The sequence below is a fragment of the Geotrypetes seraphini genome, chromosome 16 (genome assembly GCF_902459505.1).
Source record: "Geotrypetes seraphini chromosome 16, aGeoSer1.1, whole genome shotgun sequence".
In the NCBI taxonomy this organism is placed as follows: Eukaryota; Metazoa; Chordata; class Amphibia; order Gymnophiona; family Dermophiidae; genus Geotrypetes; species Geotrypetes seraphini.
The window spans coordinates 566937-576191 of record NC_047099.1 but is presented as its reverse complement, the minus strand read 5'-3'; positions in this window follow the sequence as shown (position 1 = coordinate 576191).

Sequence of the window (9255 nt, the reverse complement as noted above, 5' to 3'; positions counted from 1 at the left end):
TGGCGGTACTTGAGAGAGTCCAAAGGAGAGCAACGAAACTGGTAAAAGGGCTGGAACACTGCCCATACGCCGAGAGGTTGGATAGGCTGGGGCTCTTCTCTCTGGAAAAGAGGAGGCTCAGGGGAGATATGATAGAGACCTTCAAGATCATGAGGGGCATAGAGAGGTTGGATAGGGACAGATTCTTCAGACTGAGGGGGACAACAGGTATGAGGGGGCATTCGGAGAAACTGAAGGGAGATAGGTTCAAAACAAATGCAAGGAAGTTTTTTTTCACCCAAAGGGTCGTGGACACTTGGAATGCGCTACCGGAGGAAGTGATCAGGCAGAGTACGGTACAGGGATTCAAACAGGGATTGGACGGATTCCTGAGGGATAAAGGGATCGTGGGATACTGAGAGAGGTGTTGGGATGTAACACAAGTATAGAAAGCCAACCAGGTCGTGCATGGACAAGACCAGAGGGTGAGGACTTTGATGGGAAGATAGGACTTTAATGAGAAACCAAGGTGGCAAGGGGCCCCTTCTGGTGATTCAGACAGGTCGTGACCTGTTTGGGCCGCCGCGGGAGCGGACTGCTGGGCAGGATGGACCTATGGTCTGACCCGGCGGAGGCACTGCTTATGTTCTTATGTTCTTATGTTAAACTTCTTCAGTCCACAAAGATGTCTCAATCTGTGTCCTCCTTTTTCTGGAGCCATATGGTAGCCCTACTCCTCAAAAGCTCAGACCCCAATAAATCTGAAAGGAGCCCCCAATCTCAAAGGCATTTTTGCTACTAAAGACTAACATGACCTCCCGTGTGCATTATCCCTTCTCTGAATTGGAAGCACTTAAAGATGAACTGAACAAGGTGGGTTTGTAGACTGACTTAACTGAATAAAATCAAATCTTTAGCCTCTAAAAAGAGATAACTGAGGTAAAAGGCGGGGGGAGGGGGGGATGGAGATCAAAAAATGTTCCAGTACTTAATTCTTTCAATACAGGTTGTAGGTCAGGATACAAGTTGCCTCTCTGAACTCAGGAAGAGACCTCCTGTAACCCCCCCCCCCCCCCCAAGATGCTGAGATGTGAATGTAGCAATAAATAATTAACACAATAGAACTATATTCTGGATTTCTGGTGGGGTGGTTTGTATTTTGTGATAGAAAAATCTATTCAGGGGTCAATTTCCAGATGTGCAGCAAGCTAACCAGCAGTTAACCGGTTAAACCTCTATGTTTATACAAATGTACTCTATTGGCCTAATAGTCAACTGTTTCTTTAACTGCCACCAAAATTATGTCTGGGTAGTGAGGGTAAGGAGGTACCTGGGGCAGTGGCGCCCCCTGCTGCTTCCACAACTCCCACATCACACTCACGGCCTCTTTTCTCTCCAGCCTCCTGCTTGCGCTGGTGTTGGCTTTCCCTCTGACGTCGGAAGTGATTTCAAAGGGGAGTCAGGCTGGAGGGAGGGGGAGCAGAGAGGTACTAGCGCCTCCACCAAGACACCACTGGATGTGTGGATGGCTGGCCCTTAACCGGTTAAGTCAAAGCAGACAAAAATGGGCCTGTAGACTTCCCACACAATAGCCAATTTGGGCTTTAGATGTGAGAGGGGATATTCAATGGGGTAATCTGGGTGCCACTGAATATTCCCTCAGGGGCTGCCCCAGCAGCAACTAACCAGGCAAGGTTAACTGGCTTTGAATATCAACTCCTAGGCTTAGGGTTACCAGACATCTGGATTTCCCCAGACAAGGACATGTCTGGATGGGGCTGGATTGGAAACAGGAGACTGGGCTAGGTGGACCTTCGGTCTGACCGACTGTGGCTGTTCTTATGTTTACATCCCTAAAAGCAGGAGGTATATACATTTAAAAGATGGATGGCTTCAGGAAGTTTCCAGGGTGACTGTATGACTTATCCAGTTAGCATTGAATCTAGGTTAAGAGAAAGAGCCTAAGCAGTCAATTTTCAGCTCAAAACCTGGCTGAATAGACTCAGCTGAAAAATCAGCTAAAGATCGGTGGGTAAAACGAGCATTGAGCCCATAAGAACAGAAAAAGGGTCAGACTAGAGGTCCATTTAGCCCAATATCCTCTTTTCAATAGTGGCCAATCCAGGCAGAGACCCAACTAGTACCAGCATTCAGTGCTTCCGATCCCAGGTCAAGCCGTGACTTGTCCAAATCTTTTATAAACCCAGATCGCTAACTGCTGTTACCACATCCTCGGGCAACGAGTTTCAGAGATTAACTAGTCATTTACCAACCCCCCCTCGTATTTACATGTAACTTCATTGAATGTCCCCTAACAATTACAGTAGGAGAAACTCGTATTCTAGCAGGGTTGACACAATGTACATTATAACACCTTAACAGATGCGTGGAGGGGCATAATCAAAATAAACGTCTAAGTCTGATTCGGATGTATGGTGCCAGATGCCCAAAGTCAGCAGTGGGGAAAATGCCCATTGTAGAAAAATACATCTAGAATTTTATTTTTTTTTGTCTATCTGGATGTCCAGGCTATTCTTCCAGACTGCAAGTACATCCATCTTTATACCACATGGGAGAGGCCAATCTTGTAATGGACTGGCCACCCAGACATGGCAACAGAGCAGTGGGGCGTGAACTTCTACATAACCATCTCACCACAACTCCCTTATAGGTTATGGTGAGCCCCCCCAAAACCCACTATACTCACCTGTCTACAACCCCAATAGACCTATATGGCAGTAAAGTAGGGTTGGGGGGGGGCATTGAGGGACACATATGTTCCACCATAAATGTAGTGGTTAGAGCTTATGGGCCTGGGTCCTCCTCTCTATGGCTCTCTAGCCCACCCCCCAGACTATGCAGTTCTATTAGGCTTTCCCATAGCAGGTGCTGATGTTTCAGAGACAGCTATGTACCTTTTTATTCCGATCTTTGTGGATGTGTGAGGAGGTCAGTGAATACTGGGGGAGTGTGTGGGAGTCTCTGCAGTGGTTATCTGTTCTCTTTGGACACCTTTTGGGTTCTTAGACCTGTTTTTACATCGTCTAACTCACATCATCCCTACAGGACAACTAGGTCAGCCACATCCTGCCCAAATACCACCCTAGCCACTCCTCCAGATACACCCCTTTCAGCTCTGGGCACATAGCGGGATTCAGAGGCCTAAAGAATCATGCAACACGCTCAGAAAATCGGTTTGATTATCGGCACTTGGACGACTTGTCTTGGGTGGGATTTTAGACGTGTTTAAGTTTTGATTGTGAGCCCCATAGGGGATAAAGGAATGAATGAAAGAAAAGCTGCACTTGGAGTTATAAAGGAGGATGGATCTCAGCTGGTGTAGGAGAAGATAAGCAAGTCCTGGGGTTAGTCCTTGTGAGGATGTCTCTCTTGTTCTGAGCAAAGCCTTTCGGGGAGTGCATTGCTATTGCGGAGAAGGCTCATTGGTGGGTGCCACATCATGTCCTGTATTCTGCAGCTATATACGGTTATTTGGCAGTTTTCCTAAATTCATAACATGCCTCCATCACAGCTGCCAGAAGCCCTTCCTCTTTATTCACTGTATGAATATCCACCATTAGGTGAGTGAACTTCCACTTACGCTTAATCAGTCAGGAACGCCTTCTTATACTTACCAAAGTTGTAACAAAGCTTTTTAAAATCTATTGTGTCGATAAAAGCACTTCAGACAGATTACATGACTATGTTCTGCTATTAGTTTTTTCTTTTAGCGCCCGTAAGAACTTTAGATCTGAAGAAATCACCTGCATTTCTCCAAGATACAGGGTGGATTTAGTGCACATACCTTAAGCTGATTTGTAAAGAGACACTATTCTTGCTCACTGATGCTTCCAATAAACCACACGAGTTATAAAGGTCAGGGACTGAGAAGTGTAAGATAACTTGTGTACACACACTCTTTCTCCTCCCTAACCTATGAGTATTGCTCCTTGCAATCCAACTAAAAGGCTATTAGAGCCAAAAATACATCCTTTAAAGAATGTAAAAAGGATCCGAATGAAGAAAATAAGAAGAGACATGAGCACTGGCAAGTTAAGAAAACTATGAAAGAATATGAAGAGAAACTTGCCAAAGAGGCAAAAACTCATAACCTGTGAGGGAATCTGTGGGACTGTTGGATGACCAAGGAGCAAAAGGGGCGCTCAAGGAAGATAAGACCATAGCGGAAAGACTGAATGAATTCTTTGCTTCGGTCTTTACAGAAGAAGATGTAAGAGATCTACCTGAACCGGAAATGGTTTTCAAGGGTGATGATGCGGAGGAACTGAAAGAAATCTCGGTACATCTGGAAGATGTACTGAGCCAAATTGACAAGTTAAAAAGTGATAAATCGCCAGGACCGGATGGTATACATCCCAAGGTACTAAAAGAGCTCAAACATGAAATAGCTGACCTGCTGTTAGTGATCTGTAACCTGTCACTAAAATAGTCTGTAGTACCTGAAGATTAGAGGGTGGCCGATGTTACGCCGATTTTAAAAAGGACTCCAGGGAAGATCCGGGAAATTACAGACCGGTAAGTCTCACTTCAGTGCCGGGCAAAATGGTAGAAACAATTATAAAAAATAAAATTGTGGAACACCTAGACAAACATGATTTAATGAGACGGAGTCAGCTTGAATTCAGCCAAGGGAGATCTTGTTTCACAAATTTGCTTGACTTCTTTGAAGACGTGAATAAACATGTGGATAAAGGTGAACCGGTTGATACAGTGTATCTAGATTTTCAGAAAGCTTTTGATAAAATTCCTCATGTGACACGCCTGAGAAAATTAAAGTGACATGGGATAGGTTCAGTTGTGGATTAGGAATTGGTTATCGGATAGAAAACAGAGGGTAGGGTTAAATGGTATTTTTCTCAATGGAGGAGAGTAAACAGTGGAGTGCCACAGGGGTCTGTACTGGGACCGGTGCTATTTAACTTATTTATAAATGATCTGGAAATTGGAACGACGAGTGAGGTGATTAAATTTGCAGATGACACTAAACTGTCCAAAGTTGTTAAAACGGATGCGGATTGTGAAAAATTGCAGACAGACGTTAGGAAATTGGAAGACTGGGTGTCCAAATGGCAGATGAAATTTAATGTGGACAAATGCAAAGTGATGCACATTGGGAAGAATAACCTGAATCAGTTATCGGATGCTAGGGTCCACCTTGGGGATTAGCGCAAAGGATCTGGGTGTCATCGTAGACAATACGATGAAACCTTCTTCCCAATGTGCGGCGGTGGCCAAAAAAGCAAACAGGATGCTAGGAATTATTTAAAAAAGGGATGATTAACAAGACCAAGAATGTTATAATGCCCCCCTGTATCGCTCCTGGAGGATTGCGTTTAATTCTGGTCTCCTTATCTCAAGAAAGATATAGCGGCACTAGAAAAGGTTAAAAGAAGAGCGACCAAGATGATAAAGGGGATGGAACTCCTCTCGTATGAGAGAGACTAAAATGGTTTTGGATCTTCAGCTTGGAAAAGAGATGGCTGAGGGGAGATAGGATTGAAGTCTACAAAATCCTGAGTGGAGTAGAACGGGTACAAGTGGATTGATTTTTCACTCTGTCAAAAATTACAAAGACTCGAGGAAGTTACAGGGAAATACTTTTAAAACCAATTGGAGGAAATAGTTAAGCTCTGAAATGCCTTGCCAGAGAATGTGGTAAGAGCGGATAGCTTAGCTGGTTTTATGAAAGGTTTGGACAAGTTCCTGGAGGAAAAGTCCATAGTCTGTTATTGAGAAAGACATAGGGAAGCCATTGCTTGCCCTGGATCAGTAGCATGGAATGTTGCTACTCTTTGGGTTTTTGCCAAGTACTGATGATCTGGATTAGCCACCATGAGGATGGCTACTGGGACCATTGGTCTGACCCAGTAAGCCTTTTCTTATGTTCTTAGGATACATTATTGTATAGTTTTGGCCAGCAAAAGGAGCACAGTTTAGATGCATAGCTTATTGGTTTGAAAATTGTTCTCCTGATGCTAACACATTTTATATTAATTTTTGCATGGTGCCCAGCTGGCTAAATATATCCAGAAGTCTTTAGAAAAGCAATTTGTATGATCCAACTTCCAGACATAAAAGAATTTTTTAAAAGTGAAAATGCACCACTAGGTGGCAGCTGAAACTCCATTTCTGAAACGGGCAATGTGAAGCTGGCGTGGGAGACGTCCAGGCCGCACGTGCAGCACCCAAGCACACATGCATGTCCCATCAGCACCAATGATGGCCTGACTTGCATCTGCCATTGGAAAGGGACGGAATTACAAACAAAGCAGTTTGCATATTACATACAGGTATTCATTTGTGCCTGGGGCAATGGAGAGAGTGCTTTAGGGCCTGTGTAAGTGTTTAATTTCCACTCCTCTTTCTCCTTTCTTCGGCCTGTAGTCATTTCTGCCTCTCCAACCCCCGTTATCATCATTTTCCCTTCATCTCTCTCCCCCAGGAGGCCTCCATCAGCCACCCCCCCCCATTCCTCACTCCTCCCATTCGTCATGTCACTCTGACCAAGGCCTAGATTCACTTAACCTTCCGATCCTGTTCACCGACCCCGACCCGATTCACTAAACTGATGCCGATCAAATCTCCTACCTGATCCGATCCACCGATGCAAATGAGGAGAAATGGCATGCAAAAGTAGGAAGCCATCGATTCACTAAGCAGAAGAAGAAACACCAATTGGGTTTGCCGATCTGAAAAGAAGTGACTGCCCTCTTCCGCCCTGAAATCTCAAGTATCGAGGTTACAAGCCCATATAAAATAACCATCAAAATAAAAAATAAAACTGTAAAATATCTTTACATATGTGTAAGAATTCCTTTTTTATATATTCTGTAAAATTCACATTGTGAGCCCGTGGGTTTAAAGTGTGTTCTGTTTGATAATCTGGCAACACAAAATAATTCACTGCGTCGATCACAAATTCCTTTTTCAAAATGTCCAACTCATAGGGCCAACAAAAGTAAACAGCAGCCACCCCTCCCCCTTTCTTTTGAGCTCGCTTGTGCTTTGCCGCCAATGACGTGCGGGGAATATACCCTGCCCACTAAGAACATAAGCAATGCTTCTGCTGGGTCGGACCTGAGGTCCATTGTGCCCAGCAGTCCGCTCACACGGCGGCCCAACAGGTCCAGGACCTGTGCAGTAATCCTCTATCTATACCCCTCTATACCCTTTTCCAGCAGGAAATTGTCCAATCCTTTCTTAAACCCCAGTACCGTACTCTGCCCTATTACGCTCTCTGGAAACGCATTCCAGGTGTCCACCACACGTTGGGTAAAGAAGAACTTCCTAGCATTCGTTTTGAATCTGTCCTCTTTCAACTTTTCCGAATGCCCTCTTGTTTTTTTATGTTCTGAAAGTTTGAAGAATCTGTCCCTCTCTACTCTCTCTATGCCCTTCATGATCTTATAAGTCTCTATCATATCCCCTCTAAGTCTCCTCTTCTCCAGGGAAAAGAAACCCAGTTTCTCCAATCTCTCAGCGTATGAAAGGTAAATTGCATCAATAAACAACAAGAAGACCCGGTCTATAAAATCAAGTTTAGTTTAGGATGCTCTGCATGCGTTTTGATCGCTATAGGGCGTGCGTCTGATCAAATCATTTGCATGTAGAATCTGTAGTGAATCGGTCACTCAGCAAAACTCAGCCAAGAATCGCCCAACAACGATTCAGATGGGTAAGTTTAGTGAATCTAGGCCTAAGACTTTTGCATTCCACTCCCTTAGTTTGGGTAATGTTAACCCCACACACACACTATGAGACCAAGGAAGTCAAAAATAAACTAAGACTTGCCTCCTAAGCTCCCCCAATAAAACTAACATTACAATTGTTTGACGGCATCATTCTATCAATTCTCCTGAATGGAAGAGAAGTCTTATTTAATTCCTAGTTTATTCATATTTGCTTTTAATAAGTGGGTTATAAATTTTAATAAACAAATATATAAGTTTTGTTATATTGTGAACACAAAACTTAACAGAATGGGACAGAACCCCAATAAAAACGCTATCCCCCAATGGGCACGTCCCCTTACCGCTCGCCACACAAACACCCATCACTAGCAGGTCCACTATGACCCAACACAAAATCCTGGAAAAAAAAAACCCACTGGGTTTTGCTAAACGGTGCTAGAGGTTTTAGCATAGGAATTCTTTGAGCGTCGGAGCATTTACAGTACTCCCCCGAAATTTGCGGGGGTTACGTCCTCGGAGTGACCACAAATGTTGAAAACCCGCAAATATCGGATGAGTACTGTAATTGTATATTATCAGTGCGTGGAAGACAAAACACGCTCACCTAAAACCACGGTGCGGGAAGCGCTTGCAGTCTCATCGCCTCGTTGCCTGCTTGCCTCTCAGCTGTCTGTCAGGGCATAACAGGAAGAAAGCTAAGAGCCCGAATTCGCATTGCAACAGTGCTACCTAAGAAATGGCCATTAAATCTTCTCTCTATATTTCCAAAGCTCAAGGTTGTCAATTTCCCGGGACCTCAGCGATACCACCCAGGCTCGATTACTCTCATAGTCCTAGAGCTTCAAATATCTGATCCAATATTATTTATATTTTCTTATTTTAACTTGGTTTAAGGTTTCTTCTACCATTACCAATATATTTATACCATTTTATCAAGCATATAAATAGCAAGCACTTAGCTTTTAAAATCGCTCAACGAGGGGTTTTTTAATCCGACAAGGACACCCATATAAATAATAATAATGATTTTATTCTTATATACCGCCATACCCATCGAGTTCTAGGCGGTTCACAACAATTACATTAGGATCCGCATTGACATGCCGATTTACAACAATTTATTGGATTTACAACACCTTTAGCCGAACTTGGCTAAAGAAGGAAGTGGGTAGGAGAGAGGGAAGAAAGTGGGTAGGAGAGAGGGAAGAAAGCAATCAATAAAGGGGGGGAATGGGTTAGAGGTGGGGCCAGGTGATGCCGGAGGGGGGTGTTACGGGTCTTGTTTGCTGAATAGGTAAGTTTTGAGTGTTTTTCTGAAGTCGAGGTAAGTGGGGGCCTCGAGAATCATTTGGGCAATCCATGGGTTCATCTTGGCTGCTTGGAGAGATACTGTAGTGAATTAGCACTACACAGTTTTCACTGGCCCCCCCGAACCCCAATTTTTCTTCTATAGAGCAAAGAGAAAAGGCTGGATAGAGTCAGATCCCTACACAGAACTAACAGAACACAGCATCAGTGACATAGACAGAACCTCGAATACAGAAAAAAAATGAACTGGAAACCC